This window comes from Arachis ipaensis, chromosome B06 (genome assembly GCF_000816755.2).
Source record: "Arachis ipaensis cultivar K30076 chromosome B06, Araip1.1, whole genome shotgun sequence".
NCBI lineage: Eukaryota > Viridiplantae > Streptophyta > Magnoliopsida > Fabales > Fabaceae > Arachis > Arachis ipaensis.
In genome coordinates, this window is record NC_029790.2 from 31,823,771 (window position 1) to 31,843,284 (window position 19,514).

At 38.5% G+C, this 19,514-nt stretch overlaps 1 long non-coding RNA gene across 1 annotated transcript; it reads left to right on the plus strand.

Annotated features, from left to right (window-relative positions):
* On the plus strand, window positions 6,319-6,702 carry LOC110263281. The gene is made up of 2 exons (XR_002348640.1): window positions 6,319-6,372; window positions 6,444-6,702. It is a non-coding gene; the product is annotated as an uncharacterized LOC110263281 (long non-coding RNA).

Sequence of the window (19,514 nt, forward strand, 5' to 3'; positions counted from 1 at the left end):
TGTGTGTGTGTGTGTGTGTGTGTGTGTGTGTGTGTGTGTGTGTGTGTGTGTGTGTGTGTGTGTGTGTGTGTGTGTGTGTGTGTGTGTGTGTGTGTGTGTGTGTGTGTGTGTGTGTGTGTGTGTGTGTGTGTGTGTGTGTGTGTGTGTGTGTGTGTGTGTGTGTGTGTGTGTGTGTGTGTGTGTGTGTGTGTGTGTGTGTGTGTTTTGAAAAAAAAATACGGTTTAAGTTTTAAACAGGCTCATATTTTAGTACTAAATAAATTAAGAGTCGTCGTAATACCCGAGCTATCAGAGTGGCGCAGCCGGAAGCGTGACATTCTTATAGTTAGGGTGTTGCATTATGGTATCAGAGCAGTCCTTCTTGTAGAGCCTGAGGAATGGACCGACTATGCTTCAGTTGCATACTCTGAGTGTTTGTCATGTATTAGGTCTTGTCGAATGACGAGAATTAGAGCTTTATGCACATGACGGTCTATTGATTAACGCTGTTAGTCTTGCATTGCATAATTCTTGGTATTAAGTTTGGCCGGCTTAATACTAGTGAATTATGTACATGAAGGTATTGATGGGTTATCATAGATGTTATACGAGTTTTGAGTAAAGTGAATCGCGGGTTTTGGGAACGTTAGAAACTATTTCTCGAGGCGATTCAGTTGTGTGTCTTGAATCCTGTTCGAGTTGACCTGTTCTTTTATATCCTAACATGAAGTTCTTGTTTGCTAGTCCTCTTGAAAAGTAGTCTGATACTTCAACTCTATTCCTCTATTCATATGCATTCTTGTTTGATCCTAATTGTATATGCTTATTTGAAATCCTTGTTGTATCTATCTTTCTCTATTTGAGTTCTTTTTTGATTGTTGTATTCTGTGATATAGCTTTGAACTTGTCTTAGAGCGCTGTGTATTTTTAACTCCTGATTCCGAGTCCATTCCTAGAGAAATTGTTGATTCAGTGTTTCTCTTACTTAACAGTGACACAGCCAATTTTGAGATTTTATAAATTTCTGTTAACAAGATATATACTTATCTATATGTGAAACTTTGAGGATTTCTTATACAGTTTAACAACTATTTATTTCTAATACCTCGACTGTACTTTTACTGATTTACGGGACTGCACTTACTTTAAAAGTAAATTGACTTTCTAGTGATTCTACTATAGCTCCAATGCACATCTTCATTTAATTATGTATTTGGGTATTTTTCAAAATTCCGGAAAGGGAGGATTTGTCGCTTTTATTCCGGTTGAGTTTTGTTTGATAAGCTTCACTTAACTTATTTTTAATTGAGTTTGATTTAGCATACTACATGGTTTATGCCATTGATGTTCTTTTGAAAATGTTGGACTCATAGCTTTCTTCTTATGAACAGACTCGCTCCTTCTTAAGTTGTTCACCTCTATGAATGTCATATGTGATTCTGTTTTTAACTATACATCTACCTTTTGTGAGCACTACAATCAATCTCAGTTTTCTTTTTTTGTGAATCTCATTCCAATATGAGTCAGTTTAATTTGTTTCAGATTAGTGCATCGTTTATCCTCTCATTGTCTTTACAAGAGTTTTTAGTCAAAGATTTATCCTTGGGAAATTACTAATGAGTGGGTTGTCTTTTCCTATGACTTTTGTATTCTTTTCAATCAATTGAAAGCTTGTTTGATGTCTCATGCCTAGTGGATATTGTTCGAACTCCCTTGATTTGAGATCCTTCCTTGTATGGCTTGACTCCTTTCTAAGTACATCCTAATTTTCTTGAATATCCTTCTGAGATGGTGATTTCAAGTATACTTTTGGAGTCTTGTTTCGGACTTTTTGAAGTTTTGAATTCTCTTTGAAGAAGTTCTAAACTAAATTTATTTTTCTGTTGTCCGATTGTAATTGAAACCATTGTTCAATTTTGACAAAGTTGATTTAAAGTTGGCATGCGCCATTTTAAATGAAGTTTTGGGAAGCTTCCATATTTATCGGAAACCTGTCTGTTCGTAATGCACCACTTATTTCCTTTATCAATTTATAAGCAAATGTTACCTCGAATTTTCTTTTTTAAATAGAGTTTAACTTTCCCTTTCGTCCTTGCTAAAACTTTTATACACGCTTGTTTGAATATGAAATTTTGAGAATTTTGAACAAGCATTTGATTACTTCCAAATTTTTATGAACTTCTTTTGGTTAGGTTGTGCACCTAACTATCCTTCTAAAATATTTGAGGAAATATTTTAGCTCTTAGCCAAACTTGTGTGCATTTTGTTTTTAAAACTCTACATGATCTACTTCAACATGAAATTGTATTGAAGTAAAGCCACGTTTATGTTTTTGCTACTCTCTTGAATGTTTGTTGCTCAACTTTTCTTCTAGACTGCAAAGTGATTTTTTCGCAAGTTTTCGACTTTTTCATGAACAATGTATTCGAAAGTATTTGTAATCGTGCTCTTGAGTTCTGTGAGCTTTGTCTTGGGTTTGATATTCTTTTCTGTAAACCTCCTATTTCTTCGACTCAACTTGAATTTGTTTCGAACTAAGGCGTTGGTTCTCTTCTTATTGGTCTTATTGAATTTCTTGGATCCAAGGGTTATCTTTAGAGTTGTCAATCGATTTATTTCTAGCAAACTTCTTTGCTTGGACATCCTTGTTTATCTGGAATTGGATACATTCCCTCAAATCTATGAGTATTACTGATGACAAGTCATCTTAGCCTAGTTTCACTAGCCTTTTTCTTTTGTTTTCAATTGAATTATGCACTTTCTTGAGCCAAAAGAAAGCCAATTGGGTAGATTTTCATGTTTCCTTTGATTTAATCAACCATGTATGAATTCATGCTATTTCATGAGGTTTTATGCTATAATTGTCATATATTATGAAAGAATGAATATCTCATGATTTTGAGCATAGCTTTGATGTGTTTGGTTGATTAATGATAGGTGAAGAAAGCTTGGAGAAAGGTTGATGCAAGAAGGAATGGCTAGGAGGAATGACTTGAGTCTTGGATTAATTATGAACCAGGAAGCAAAAGCTGGAGAAAAAGTTAGCCCCTAACTTTTTGGCTAACTTTTGGGCAGAAGCTGGAGCAAAAGTTAGCCCCTAACTTTTTGGCTAACTTTTGGGGAAAAGCTGGACCAAAAGTTAGCCCCTAATTTTTTGGCTAACTTTTGGCATGAAAAACACTCCCTGGATGCACCAAAAGTTTGTGCCAACATTAGCCCCTAACTTTTTGGCTAACGTTGGCGCCTGAAAAACTCCCTGGGCTAGCAAAAGTTTGCGCCAACGTTAGCCCCTAACTTTTTGGCTAACGTTGGCGCCATGAATAACTAAGGGGAGGCCAACGTTGGAGCAAAAGTTAGACCCCTAACTTTTGCCCCAACGTTGGTATCAGCAAAACAAGGGTGCTGATGTGAAAAGTTGGAGCAAAACTTAGCCCCTAACTTTTACTCCAACTTTTATTCAAGCTTTCATGATTCCAACCCGGTTCAATTCGGTTCTTCTCCAAACTCCAAGAGCAATTAACCAAGGCCTCTCTCAACCCAATTCCATCATGAGCAAAGGCCCAATTGAAGGCTTGAAGACCATTTGAAGAAAGTGTATAAATAGCATAGGATTTAAGTTTTTAGGGAGCTTCCCTTAGAGTTTTCAGAATAGCTTTCTTTTCGGTTTTGCTTGGAGCTCACTTTTATTTTTCTTAGCATTGTTGTTTTAATTCAAGAGAATTTAGGAGGAGAATTGATCTCTCTTCTTTCTTGTTCTTGCCCAGCACTCTTTACTTTTCTTGTCTTGGATTTTGGGTGGAGAGTTGAAGAAATTCTGTTTCAATCTCACCTTGGGATCTTGTTTAATTTTCTGTTTAATTGAATTTCAGTTTCGGTTACTTGCTTCTTCATCTACTTTCTTTGCAATCTACATTTCCTTTGCAATTGTTCTTGTTGGATCTAGGAAGGCATTGAGATCTAGACTTGGTTTTCTAGTCTCTTGGGTCCTGAGATCCGGATTTCCCATTTCCCATTCCCTGTTTACTGTTTTCATGCTTATTTACATTTCTGCTTTAAGATCCGGTTTGATTCAAGACATCCTTTACTTCTCTGTTTGTTGCAATTTACTTTTCCTTGTTTAATTCCTGCAAATCCAACTCCCAATTCCCTTTACAATTCAAGCCATTTACATTTCTTGCACTTTAAGATTCTGCAATTTACATTTCTTGCGTTCTAAGTTTCTGCCATTTAATTTTTTGCTCTTTAAGATTCAGCACTTTAAATTCCAGTTCTCTTTAATTTCATGCAATTCACCCATTTTCTTTACTTTTTATGCAATTTAAATTCTGCAAATCACAAATCTCTCAACCAAATCTTGATTCTCTTGACTAAATCAACCACTAAACTAAAATTGCTCAATCCTTCAATCCCTGTGGGATCGACCTCACTCCCGTGAGTTATTATTACTTGATGCGACCTGGTGCACTTGCCGGTTAAGTTTGGGTGTTTTGGAGAAATTCGTTTCTCCGCGAAAATATCCCATCAATTACCCTTGATAATTGTTTCTCCTTTCTAAATCTTATATCCTTCTGAGTAGACTCGAGAATTTTTTTGATATCACGTGCGACTTGGAGACGTAGTAACGCGATGCATTAGTTCTTTAAGACGTGATATGTGTATACGGAAGTTGAAGCGGTAGGTGTGCAACGTTATGAGTTGTGGGTGTTTTGTCCCTTGCAAACGAGCTTGCGGGTGTTAGGCTTATGCTTGGCTAAAAGGTTGTAAAGTGCTTGATGGAGTTGGAAAGTTGAAACTTTGAGGTTGATATGAGATTAGTGTGCGGATGTTAAGCACGTTGTTTTAACCCCAACATGTTTTATGGCCTTCGATGCCTTGCTTTACTCCCACATGTTTGAACCATGTCATCTTTTGCATTGAGCCTATCTTGTAACGTTTGCCTTGCAATCACACTCTTACCTTTGTATCCTTATGTATACGACAACCCAAGTATTTGAAAACCGTATATATATATGTTGAGATATTTTTGCTTCTTCCTTAAATGTGTTCAAGGGTGAACTGTTATGAAATTTCCTTCGTTTTGTATCAATTTTCGAGGGCAAAAATTTTTATAAGGTGGGTAGAATGTAAGACCCAAAACCTTTGAAAAAGGGCTATCATTAGCTAATTATTTCTAATTCAGTGTTTCTGTAGCTTTAATTTCAGAAATTTCTCTATTAAATAAATTTAAAGCAAGTTTTGATTTATTGAATTTGAAATAAATTGAGATTTTTATCCAATTTTACAATTATTGGATTATTTTCTGTATTTAAATTATAAAGTTAGTAGTTGTGAAATAATAAGGATTTCTATATGATTTGAATTAAATAATTAATATTTTAAATATTAATACTGCTATTTTGAAAAATAGATATTATTTCTAATTTTTAGATTTGGGCATTTTATTGAAAATAATTTGTAAAATTGATGAGAAAATAGTATTTTTTCATATACAATTAGTGTTGGATTTACATTGGGTTTCAATTACTATATTATTCCCAATTTTATGTGAAATTACCATAATGCCCTTAACCCTAATTTTGATACACCATCCCCAAAAACCCTTCTCTTCATGCTGTGCAGCCAACAGTCTCTCCTTCATCCTCTTTGCTGCACAACCCTGTGATGAACACACACATGCACTGCTCTTCTGAAAGAAAATATGAGGGGGAATTAGAAACACAACATCCACAATGCACGATGTCCGAAGGAGAAGAAGTGGAGAGGAGGGAGGAGGCCACGCCGGCGCGTCGGGCTTCATCACCGCCGTCGCGTCGTTGTCGCCAGCACTGCAAGTTGCTAATCCGCACTGCTGCCACCATTCCGCGACGAGAGGATGTTCGCAGAGAGTAGCGTCGTAGAGAGGGAGAGGCCGAGCGTGGGGCTTTCGCCTTTCTCCTCGTCGCCGACTAGCTCGCCACCGCCGTCGTGATGCTTGTGCCGTCGTCCTCCTCACTGCGGAGTCTGAGTCCTCGTCATCCACGGAGGGCCGAAGAGAGAAGCTCGAATAGGAGAGAGAGATCGGCGGAAGGGGGTTCCTGTTCTGCAGCCGTGCCTCCGCCGCCGCAGGTCCTCCACTGCCCTTCCACCATCGCTGAAGTCCTCCATCGCCATGGCTTGCTGTTCAAAGCTGCTGCCTCGCCACTACTAGAGGTCTGCCCCGATCCGATTTGAAGGAGAGGACGCCATTGAGTGGGGGGAAATGCTTCTGTTGCTCTCCTCAGTCACTGGTGGTAGAGCCGCGTCGCCGTTACCCCTGGGTTGCCATTCTTACCACCGCTGCTAAAACCACCGCCGAAGCTTTTGCCCGTTTCCGTCACCGAAGAACCTCGCTGCCGTCGCCAGAGAACTCTTCTGGTAAGGGTTTTAATTGAGGTTTCTGCCTTTTTGGATTTCGAGAAAGTCTTAATGCTGCGCGGTTTTTATAGTTGATCCACCGGAGCTTCTGGCCGCTGCCGGAGCTGTTGTCGGGCCGGTTCGAAATCACAGTTGCCTCATTGTGTTATTTCGGTAAGAAATTATGTTTCAAACAATCTCGCGTTAGTATTCTGTTGTGTTTGGTTAATAAATATGAGTCTTGGTAACGTGGGATCGAGTCCTGATTATTATATGTTACGATTAGTGTTGCTTTGGTTATTGCGAAAGTGGCTGGGAGCTGAGGTTTTGGTTGTCGTCAGTTCGGGTTGAGGCGGAAAGGACTCTGTGAGACATTTGGGTTATGGAATTGCGTTTTGAGGTAGGGGCGCTTTCCGAAAACTATATTTTTATATATTGGATTTATTACATATGGGTACTGATGTGAGACATGGTATACTTGGTGATTGTATTCAGTCTTATGTATTGTTTGATTTTCTCGAATGATTATAAATGTTGTTTGGCTAGATTGTTGTACGGTTTTGTGAAACGGAATGTTTTCAAGTTGATTCTTTTAAAGATTTGAGATCGAGAGTAATCCGTTGAGAATTGACTTAAGTTAATTTTCTTGAGAATGTGAAAAATATATTACACTTTTGGATTGAGCCTGGTTTACTTTAATTGACTTGATTTTGATAAATGATTTGTTGCTGAACCATTTCTTTAAGGCCTTGGAAATGAGTTTAATCGGTTAATATTGATTTGATTTTAAAACGGTTTCCTTGAGATATGCAAATGGTGCGACTGTTGGATTTAGCTTGATTTTGAATTGATTTTGGATTTTGGACTGTTGAAAGGGATTGAAAAACGGTTTAGTTGGGACCCAAACCGGGTGGTAAAGTCCAAGTTTTAGGGGAGGTGCTAACGAAATTTCTATAAAAATCCTAGACTTTGTTTGAAAAGTTGTTTAAAAAGGTCTGGATTTGAGAAATTATATTATTTGGATTATTAAGAGAATATTTATGTTTTCGATCTTAATTTATTTAAGTGAATTTTATGCCTTGAGTTTGACTTATTTAGAAATGAACTATTTTTACCATTTGAATCACTAAAGGAAAGAATGATGCTCTAATATTGATTTCAATATAAAAAAGGAACTTTTAGTGATTTTAAAGGAAACTAGACTTTTGATTAAATAATTAAGTTTGAGTCATTTTGGAAGAGGTTAGAAAAATGGGTTTCAAGAAGAAATCTGAAAGTGGTTTGATTCAAATGAACTGGTTCCGTTTCAAGTGAATTGATTTTTGGACCGGGTTGGAACTTGTGATTTTGTATGATTCGGTTTCATAATAAATTCAGTTTTATTGACTTGAACCGAGAATCTAGGATTTTAAGAGTTTCAATGAATTTTAAGGAGTTGATATAGGTTGACCTTCTCTAAAGACTTAGGACTCTGCCGAGGAACTTTTGTTATAAAATCTCATTGTTGGATAGGTGATTTTGAATATTTTAAAATAAACCTTTAACTTGCCATGGCTATGGATGTTTTGGAAAGAGGATGCCGAGAGTGGCATTGTTTTTAAAAAGGGAACTCACCTTGAGAAAAAGGGGCTTGTGAGCCTGAGATGATTTGAGAAATGGAAACTTTAAAGCCAAGGCTTAAAAGATTTGAAATCTGATCTCAAAGTGAAATGAATTGAGAAAAAGTGATTTATGGCTTAAATGCCGATTTTATGAATTTGATGATGTTGGATGGTAGAAGTGCTATTTTGTTATGAGCCGGAATGGCTGTGTATGATTATGAATTTTGGCTGGTTCTGGATCGAACTGTGAGCCAGATGGCTGACTATGAGTCATGAATCTAAGCCGGATGGCTGAAATGAATATTGATTTATGGCTGAGAATAAATGCATATATGTTGAGATATTGATATTGTGATTTTGCACTTCCAACTATCTGAGATACGAGTTTCCCTGGGTAGTAGCAGTGGCTAGCCACCACATGCTCCAGGTTGAGACTTGATACTCTGCTGACCCTATGTTTTTATAGTTGATCCACCGGAGCTTCTGGCCGCTGCCGGAGCTGTTGTCGGGCCGGTTCGAAATCACAGTTGCCTCATTGTGTTATTTCGGTAAGAAATTATGTTTCGAACAATCTCGCATTAGTATTATGTTGTGTTTGGTTAATGAATATGAGTCTTGGTAACGTGGGATCAAGTCCTGATTATTATATGTTATGATTAGTGTTGCTTTGGTTATTGCAAAAGTGGCTGGGAGCTGAGGTTTTGGTTGCCGTTAGTTCGGGTTTAGGCAGAAAGGACTCTGTGAGACATTTGGGTTATGGAATTGCGTTTTGAGGTAGGGGCGCTTTCCGAAAACTATATTTTTATATATTGGATTTATTACATATGGGTACTGATGTGAGACATGGTATACTTGGTGATTGTATTCAGTCTTATGTATTGTTTGATTTTCTCGAATGATTATAAATGTTGTTTGGCTAGATTGTTGTACGGTTTTGTGAAACGGAATGTTTTCAAGTTGATTCTTTTAAAGATTTGAGATCGAGAGTAATCCGTTGAGAATTGACTTAAGTTAATTTTCTTGAGAATGTGAAAAATATATTACACTTTTGGATTGAGCCTGGTTTACTTTAATTGACTTGATTTTGATAAATGATTTGTTGCTGAACCGTTTCTTTAAAGCCTTGGAAATGAGTTTTATCGGCTGATAATGAAATTGATTTTGAAACGGTTTCCTTGAGATATGAAAATGATATGACTGTTGGTTTTAGTTTGCTTTAAAACTGATTTTTGGATTTTGGACGGTTGAAAAGGATTGTGGAACGGTTTTATTGGCACCCGAACCGGGTGGCAAAGTTCAAGTTTTAGGGGAGGTGCTGCCGAAATTCTGGTGGAATCCGGGATTTCTTCGAAATGTTGTCTGGAAAAATTATGAGTTAAAGACTCCTACTATTTTAGTTGAATTATCAAGAAAGGGATGATTCATGCTTTTGAAATGAATTATTCAAGAGGAAATTGTGATTTAGACTTGTTTCTTAAGAAAAGCATTGTATCTCTTTTAGGAGAAAGTTGTTTAGATGAAACTTATGTTTTTAAGGCTATTTTAAATGTGGCAAGGGCTTTGCCTTTGAATTTGATTTGAAGGTTTCAATTAGAGGAGTTTCAGTGAATTTGAAAGAACCTGAACATTTATTGACAAGTTTCATTTTAAAGTGTTTTGGGAAAAGTTTTAAGTACTCCTTGAATTCTGAATTTTTGCAAGACTAAAACAATTTTTGAGCAGTTTGAAACGCTTTAGAATTTCTCATGGGGTTGAAGCTGGTTTTTGTTTAAGTAAAGGAAACGGTTTTGAAAGGAGTAATTGATTATATGACTCGATTTGGCTTAGATCCTATTTTGTTACTCAAATCAGGAAGCCAAAGTTTTAATGATTTTAAGTGAATTTGAGGAAATGAGTTATGTTAATCTCCCCTAAAGACTTGAGACTCTGCCGAGGAACTTTCGTTATAAAATCCCATTGTTGGATGGATGATTTTGAATATTTCCAAATAAACCTTTAATCTCCATGGTTTTGGAAGTTTTGGAAAGAGGATGCCGAGAGTGGCGTTGTTTTAAAAAGGACTTTACTTTGAGTAAAAGTGGCTTGTGAGCTTGGGATGATTTGAGAAATGAGAATTTTAAAGCCAAGGCTGGAAAGGATTAAATTTTGAATCCTTTTTTATTTCAAAGTAAAGTGAATTGAGAAAAAGTGATTTATGGCTTAAATGCCGATTTTATTAATTTGTTGATGTTGAATGGTGGAAGTGCTATTTTGTTATAAGCCAGAATGGTTGTGTATGATATTGAATTATGGTTGATTGTCGAATGAGTTATGAGCCGTATGGCTGACTATGAATAATGAATTTAAGCCGGATGGCTGAGATGGATGTTGATCCATGGCTGAGATTGAATGCATATATGCTGAGATATTGATAATTGTGATTTTGCACTTCCACTATCTGAGACACGAGTTCCCTGGAAGAAAGCAGTGGCTAGCCACCACGTGCTCCAGATGGAGACTCGAGACTCTGTTGACCCTATTTCGTAAGGGTGGCCGGGCACTGTAAAAGCCCCGGATGAGCTCGCCCCCGTGAATATACACCAGTGAGGGTGTTGGATATGGATCATGATTATGATCATGATAATGATCGAGAATAACTCGAGTTGGGGATGCACGACAGAGGGACAGTCCAATGGTTAGCTACCAGGACTTGTCGGGTTGGCTCTATAACCGACAGATGATATCACCAGCCACTAGGATAGGCATGCATCATATGCATCTATCTGACATTGTTTGGGTGTGCATATTGTATTTGGTTTGCCTTTGTGACTACTTGTGATTAATTGCTAATTGTTCTACTTGCAATAACTGTTTGTTTGTGCTTGAATCTTCCTATTTTTGTTTGCGACTCTGTTGGACTGTGGTGATTGGTTGTTGGTTAGAGTATTTGGGCCTAGGGCCATGGTTGAAATGTGTTGGTGGACCGATGGTTGGTTTTGGTTTTGGTGTTTCTGGTTTGGAAAAATATGAAAAGCTATTTTGGTTCAGCATAGATAAACCTTTTTGAAAGGCTTTTGGGTTTTTGAGAATTGAATGGTTCCTCTTTCAGAAAAGATTTCAGACTTTACTTTTATTGTAAACCGTTGTTTTTGAAAAGAGGCATAAGACGATTATTAATCACTGGTACGGTTTACCTTCACGTATCTTATTACAGTAATTCCCAAAAGCCCTCTACTGAGAACCCTTTCGAGGATGATGTTCTCACCCCCCTACAATTTTTCTCCTTTCAGGATATGGACGCAGAAGTCACGAAGAGTGATGTTTGTATTGCTTTAGTTATTGTTTATTGTTCCCTCGCCTTTATCTTGATATATTCTATAAGAGTATATTCCGTAAGAGGGATATGAATTGTATTGGTTGATGCTTGTTATATAGATGGATGTACTCTTTATGAGTTTTTGTAAGTTGTATGGTATCTATGGATGTACGTTATCGAACGAAAGTGTTTTTGGATCGGTATTGCGGTTTAAAGTTTTAAACAGGCTCATATTTTAATATTAAATAGTATAAAAGTCGTCGTAATGTTCGAGCTATCAGAGTCGCGCAGCCGGAAGCGTGAGCTTTGGTAGTTAGGGTGTTACACATACAATCCTCACTGAACTCAAACTCTATATCTTTCTGCAGCAATTTGGATAAAGGCAATGCTACTTTACTTAAGTCGTTAATGAATCTCCTGTAAAAACCTGCATGGCCAAGGAACGAACGGACTTCCCTCAGGGAGGAGGGGTAAGGTAAACTAGAAATAACATCCACCTTTGCTGGATCTACAGAAATGCCAGTATTAGATACAACATGTCCTAGTACAATTCCTTGTTTTATCAAAAAGTGACATTTCTAAAAATTTAATACAATGTTAGTACTAACACACATGTCTAATACTCTAGATAAACTATCTAAGCAAAGGCTAAATGAATAAAAACCTCCATACAGTTCTCAATGAGATCAGAGAAAAGACTCATCATGCATCTTTGGAAAGTAGCTGGTGCATTGCATAAGTCAAAGGGCATTCTCTTATAACCATCTAAAAAAACAATAATGGGATTACCTAACAGGCGATCAAGCATTTGATTAATGAATGGCAACGGGGAAGTGATCCTTGCGAGTGGCTTGGTTGAGACGCCTATAGTCAATGCAAACTCTCCATGAGTTCTGTACTCTAGTTGTCAGGAGCTCTCTGTGCTCGTTCTTTATTGTTGTGACTCCAGACTTCTTGGGAACCACTTGTACTGGACTGACCCATTCACTGTCTGAGATGGAGTAAATGATATCTGCTTCAAGTAGTCTAGTTATTTCTTTCTTGACAACTTCTAAGGTGGTGGGATTCAATCTTCTTTGAGGCTGATGGACAGGCTTTGCTCCATCTTCTAAGAATATTCTGTGCTCACAAACTTGAGGGCTGATGCCTACTATATCCGCCAAGCTCCATCCAATTGCTTTCTTATGTTTTCTCAGCACACTGAGCAGTTGCTCTTCTTGTTGAGAGGTGAGTTCCCTTGCAATGATAACTGGAAACTTCTGCTTATCCTCAAGGTAAGCATACTTTAGGTATGGAGGGAGGGGCTTTAATTCTAATTTCTGCTCATAGCTAGGCTCTGGATCATCCGGGGTTGGTGATAATGGCAAAGGGTTTTCATTGTTTTCAGAAAGTGTCCCCACACTTGGACCTTGCTCCATGTACTTCTCTTCCATTTCTTCTTGGTGAACCTCAGCTATAATTTCATCAATGATGTCGCATTGGAAGATAGAATGATCTTCCAGAGGATGCTTCATAGCTTTATTTAAACTGAAACTCACTGCTCTGCCATCTATCTCAAAGGAGTAAGTTCTTGAGAATGCATCCAGCTTGAACTTTGAAGTCTTTAGGAATGGTCTTCCAATCAGGATTGATGATGGTCTTCTTGAGTCATTAGGGGGCATTTCCAGGATATAGAAGTCAATGGGAAATGTGAGCCCCTTAATGCTCACTAATACGTCTTCAGCAATTCCAATTACTGTAATAATGCTTTTATCTGCTAACACAAAATGAGCTGCCGAGCTTTTTAAGGGAGGGAGCCTCAAAGTATCATATATAGACAATGGCATTATACTAACACATGCTCCTAAATCACACATGCAGTTAGAAAATATCACACCTCAAATGGTACAGTTAACCATACATGGACTTGGATCACTACATTTTTCATGTATACCTCCCATTAAAGCAGATATAGAACTACTTAAAGGAATAATTTCTAATTCATTAATTTTATCTTTATGTATGCATAAATCTTTTAGAAACTTTGCATATTTAGGTACCTGCTGAATAATATAAAAAAGGAGAACAATTACCTCAACCTTTTTGAATATTTCTACCATTTTGGGGTCAAGTTCCATCTGCTTTCTGGGCTTCCTTGCAAGTTGTGGGAATGGGATAGGAAGGGCGTTACTTGCAGCTTCTGCATCCTTTGATGTTTCATTCTGCGGTTGAGCTGCTTCTTCTTCAACTATGTTTTGTACGTCCTCTTCCTCTTCAGCATCTTCCACTTCCACTACATCTTCAGCTGGGACGTGTTATGGTGAGCTTGGCTCCTCCTGGTTCCTCCCCTGCAATGTGGTTCCAGACCTCAAAGTGATGGCATTGATGCCACCTTTGGGATTAGGTAGGGGTTGAGAAGGAATTCCACTGGAGCTTGAAGGTTGATTGGTGGAATTAGGTGATGAATCTAACCGGGGGACGAGAGCTTGTAAAGTAGCAGTCAGACCATTTAAAGTAGAGTTCAGCTGCGTCTGCATGTCTTATTGTCCTTGTCCAAGAGAACGGAGCATCTCGTCATTTGATGAGGAATTGGAATAGGTGATATGAGGAATCTGTTGTTGGTTGTGCTGGAATCCTTGAGATTGTCTTAGGTGAGGTGCTCTGCAAGGCTGGTTCTGATTCTGCTGTCTGTTGTTGTTATTGTTATTCCACCTCTGGTTTCCATTATTATCTCTGCCTCCTCTGTTATAGTTGTCCCTCCAACTAGGGTTTGAATTATCTCTCCAACCATGATTGGAGTTGTCTTGCCATCCATGGTTATAGGTTCCACCTTGGTTGTAATTGCCGCCTTGTTGATTTTATCCTTGATTTGGGCGGTCATAGAAGTTATGAGTAGCTGCCACAGTGTTATCTTCCTGTTGGAGCTGCGGACATTCATCAGTATAATGACTATAATCAGCATAGATCCCGCATACTCTTTGGGGAACTAACTGTTCGCTCTGTTGTGGTGGGTGAGGCTGAGCTTGTTGTGCTTGTTGTTGATTCAACTGCATTTGCTTCAGTAGGTTGGTCATTTCACATATACTCTGTGTAAGAGCAGTAGTCTCAATGCTAGAAGAAACCTCTGCAACAGCTTTTGAGTGGCTGTACCTCTGCCTGTGATTCCTAGTGGACTCAGCTAAGTCGCTGATCAGTTGCCATGCTTCATCTGCGGTTCTGTACCTTTTCAGGGAACCATTATTAGCACCATCCAGTGTGGTCTTATCCTGGGGGTTCATGCCTTGAGTGAAGTAGCTGATCAACACTAGTATGTCAATCATGTGATGGAGGCATGCGTCTAGAAGGTTCTTAAAACGCTCCCAGTATTCATAGAGAGTCTCCGAGTCTCCTTGAACAATGCAGGAGATCTCTTTCCTCAGTCTATCTGTAACTTCAGCTGGGAAGTATTTTTCCAAAAATTCTCTCCTGAGCGTATCCCAGTTGGTAACAGTCGCTTTAGGGTGGGAGTAATAGCACTCCCTTGCCTTTCCCTCAAGAGAAAATGGGAAGGCAGTTAACAGGATAGAAGTTTCATCTGTACCATTACGCCTAACAGTAGAACAGGCTGTCTGGAAATTCCTAAGGTGCTTAATAGGCTCTTGAGCAGGTAAGCCATGAAACTTGGGCATCAAGTTGATTAGTGCAGTCTTCAATTCAAAATCTGTAGCCAGATTTGGATGATGCACTTGATAAGGTTGCAGTGTAAAATCTGGGGCTCCAGCTTCCTGGAGAGTAATTCTCCTAGGTTCTGCCATGTTACCTGCACGTGAATCAACTGGATCAGTAGTAAAGGAGCTTGTCTCGCTCTCAGATGGCGGTTCAGATTCACCCTCAGATGAGACTGGTGAATCGATAACAATCACTTCACCACCCTCAGAGGCTAACCGATGTCGAGCTCGCCTAATACGTGAAAGAGTTCTTTCAATTTCAGGATCAAAAGCGGCTAAGCTCGGATCAGGCAGTGAACGCGTCATTCAATGAAAAAGACATATAGCTCATGGTAACAGAAATAAAAATAAAATATGCAAATAAAATAAAATATGTACACTAATTAATAATCTAGCACGCTATTGCAACTCCCCGGAAACGGCGCCAAAAATTGATAGTGGTGGAAATTGACCAGTTAAGAAATTAATAAACGAGATGCGTTGCAAGTACAGTTCTCAACCAGCTAAGATCCGCCTTCTCAATTTAAAAAGGGTTGTCACAAATTTTAGAAATAAAAAATACTGGGAGTATGAGTCCCAGGTCGTCTCCCAACGAGTTGCAGGAAAGCATGCTAATTTATTAATCAGGAGTTTTCCAGAAAAGTTGAGTTTTGATAATGAGTAAAAATAATTATAAATTGAAGCAATAAAAATAAACTAAGAACAATTACTGATATTCTAAATAAAAAGCCTTGACTAGGGGAATGATTAATTAGAAGTTCTATCCTTGTTGGAATCTTCTCAAGTGTAGTATAAAGATGTTGTTGTTTTCGCTTAGTTAACCCTTACTAAATAAAGGAAAGTCAAGTGATTGAGCTAACTCTTACCCGCAAATCCTAGTCCTCTCCCTTGGGAAGGTCTAGCGTTAGTAGGTACAGGATTAGCCAACAACATCCAATTTAACTAAGCACTTGAGCATTCCAGCTCAAGTGTCTCCTCTTAATCAACCCCCATGTCAAGCAGAAAATCTACTCTATTGACATGGAATTAATACTCATAAAAATATAAGAAGACATAATTAAATGAAATAAAATAGAGATTTAAAATTAATTAAAAATAAAAGTAACTCTATATATTAATAAATTCAAAATGCAACATACTTAATTGAATAGGGTCAATGATCAACATGAAAAGAGTAAAGGAATAAGGAAACAAACTAAAGTAGTGTCTTCAACGGAGGTAATGACTCTTCAGCATCCAAAATCCAAAGCAAAAGCATAAACTATCAATGTAAAGCTAATCTAGATTTTGATCTAAAACTAAAAGTAATCCTAATATCAATGTATCTGAATGTGTGTGGATGCGTGTTGAGTCTCTGCATGTTCCCTAGATTTAGTCTGTGCTTTTGGGCCGAAAACTGGGTTAAAACGCGGCCCAAAATCGTCTCCAATGTATTTTGCAATTTCTGCAGATCGCGCAGGTCACGCGTATGCGTCGTCCACGCGATCGCGTCGTTCGGCTATTTTCCTTGCCACGCGTTCGCGTCAGGCACGCGTTCGCGTCATTCGTGCAGACTCCACTCCACGCGTTTGCGTCAGGCACGCATTCGCGTCGCTGCGATTTCTTCATTTCACGCGCTCGCGTGAGCCATGCGTTCGCGTCAGTGTTCGCTGGTTATCTCCTTAGTTTCTTGTGTTCCTTCCATTTTTGCAAGCTTCCTCTCCATTCTCCAAGCCATTCCTGCCCTATGAAGCCTGAAACACTTAACATACGGATCATGGCATCGAATGGTATAAAGGAGAATTAAAATATACAAATTAAAGGTCTCTAGGAAGCAAGTTTTCAACCATAAACAATACTAGGAAGGAATTATAAAATCATGCAATCCATATGAATAAGTAGGTAAAGACTTGATAAAACCACTCAATTAAACACAATATAAATCATAAAATAATGGTTTATCACTGAGTCAAGAGCTAGTTTCACTGTATTCTTGGCTCTCTTTTCGTTCTTTTGCTTATTTATATCTATAATCTTTAGGTTTCTTAGCACGCAAGTAGTTCTGTTTCTTGAGCTTATTATTATTATTATTATTATTATTATTATTATTATTATTATTATTATTATTATTATATTACTACTACTACTACTACTACTACTACTACTACTATTTCTATTTTTAGAGGTCGTAATACCTTACTATCTCAGTCTTATGACTTAAGCATAAGATTAAGTATGGTAGGGTGTTACATTATGGTATCAGAGCAGTTCGTTCCTATAGAGCCTGAGGGACGGACTGACTATGCTTCTGGGCATACTCTGGGTGTCTATACATGCTATTTAGGGTATCTAACTGATATATGTGGCATGAATGCTCATGAGCATGCATCTGGGACTTTGAAATACTAGACTGGGGATATTGAGACTGATCACCTTGATATCACTTGTTTGGTATCAACAGGAACCAAATGGCGTCTCGTGGGCGCCGTCGTGAGTACAATCAAGGTCGAGGACGGAGAGTTAATGAGGTATCCATACCGGTAGATAGTTTGATTGAGATCGTGACCGCAATGACGAGTGTTGTTGCTACTATTGGTGCTGTTGCTGCTGCGACCATCCGAGTAATGGATGGGGTGGAATCACAAGCTGGAATTGGCAACAATGGTGGTAATGAATATGAAGGTGGACATAATGTTCCGAGTACGGGGGTACCAGTGGGTTATTTGGAGTAAGTTAACACGGGTCAGGCAATGGGAGAAAGCTCAAGGAGGACTGAGGTAGCAGGGAGTAATCGCCAAGAACCCTTCACAAAGAGAAAGGGAAAGATTACACCTAGGAATCTGAATTTCAAAAAGAATTGTTTTGTCGCTTCACACTCTCAGCGCCGGAACAATGACCGAAGGAATGACAACCGTCTGGATCCGAACTTAGAATGGCAAACCAGTACCCAACCAGATGACTTAAGATGCCCAAGATGTAAGAAGTACCATCCAAATAGACCATGCAGGGCCGGATTAGGTGTATGTTACAAGTACGGAAAGCTGGGGCATATAGCTCGAGACTGTCCACATAGGAAGCGCCAGAATACAGCTGAATCCGATTCTCAGACCTGAGATAACCATGAACTAGCAGTTGAGTTTTTAGCTACCTTACATATCATTAATATATAATATCCGATTGTGAAGCATGACAAGTTTTGATGATCATAGAGTCTGAGCCGATGGTTAGTCGAAGACTATTAGTTGTTGAGATAGGGCGATACTTAGCTAACTTAGATGTGTGGCTAGGTTCTTGAAGGATAAGAATCAGAATGACGAAATGGAAGCAGGGTGGATTATACTTAAGGAATTGGACCTGTCGAGAGCTATGCAGAGTTACCCTTTGAAATCCAGTGACGTTAAAGACTTCGAGGAAGAGGAATAGAGCGGATTTAACCTTTAGTTGCTAATTGATTAAGGGACAAGTAAAGGTGAGACCAAATTTCTATACGAGAGATTTTTCGAGACCATTTTTGAAGATGTACCAGAACTTCCACCTTAGAGAGAACGTGAGTCTACGATAGACTTAGTGCCAACAGCCGGATCAGTGTTGATTGCACCACGAGTGAAGACATCATTATAATCAGTAAAACTCAAGACTGAGTTGAAGGGAGTACTGGAAGAGAGAATCGTCCAACTAAGTGTTTCTTTGCGAGAGTGCACTAACTAATCTTCACGGCTTAATCTAGCCTTTCTCTTGTGGCTTACATTGAAAACTCTATCTTGAGTCTTTCCTGTAAAAGCCCAACTCGTCGTTCTTCTGATTCTATTCCTTACTCGTATAAGGCTTGTCTCTTTTGGAATAAGCCTGAACTCGTCCTAATATAATCACGTAACCCTTGAATTCTGGAGACCTGCGGTGCGTGGAGTTGCTCTCTTGTGGAAATCGCATTCCTTTAAAGTCAACTATAATCTATTCAATTCGACTTGCCCTATTCTTTCTATTCAAGCTTTGATTCGAACTTCTTCTCTAAGATGCAACTAGGTTTCTTTTCATGTGCATTCCATTAGTTTTGTACGACTCCGGCCAACCATATGCAAGATTCTCTTTTAAATTCTTGTGAACACTATTTGTGTTACTCGTACGTCCCTTTGAACATAACATTTCTTTGAAAAATCAACTTGTATTAGATTCTGCATCGCGCATAACTCTTAGATGCAATTATTAGGGTGTATGTCAATCTTTTAGAGCAAGACTTTTGAACATGAAAGTAAACCAGCGACAACACGAGGGAATTCAAAACCTTAATCCCCACTGATCATATCGCTCGTGACTAAATAGATGAGATAAAGTGCACCGTGTGGACGAAATACCAGGATACGATGGAAGCCTCTGAGCCATAGAAAGAAGATTGATCTTTATGCCAATGCTTATAACTCTTAAGCCTAATGAACCATTTAGGGAATGACTATGATGTATTATTGGAAGACCTGAGATACGTGCTGACGCAATATCATAAGATTGTAGTAGACGCCCTAAGCAAGAAGTTTCTAAGGGACTCTTGGACGCTAATTTCAAAAGAGGAAATGCTAGATAAGTTAAAGTTCTGAGTTGGAGATGAGA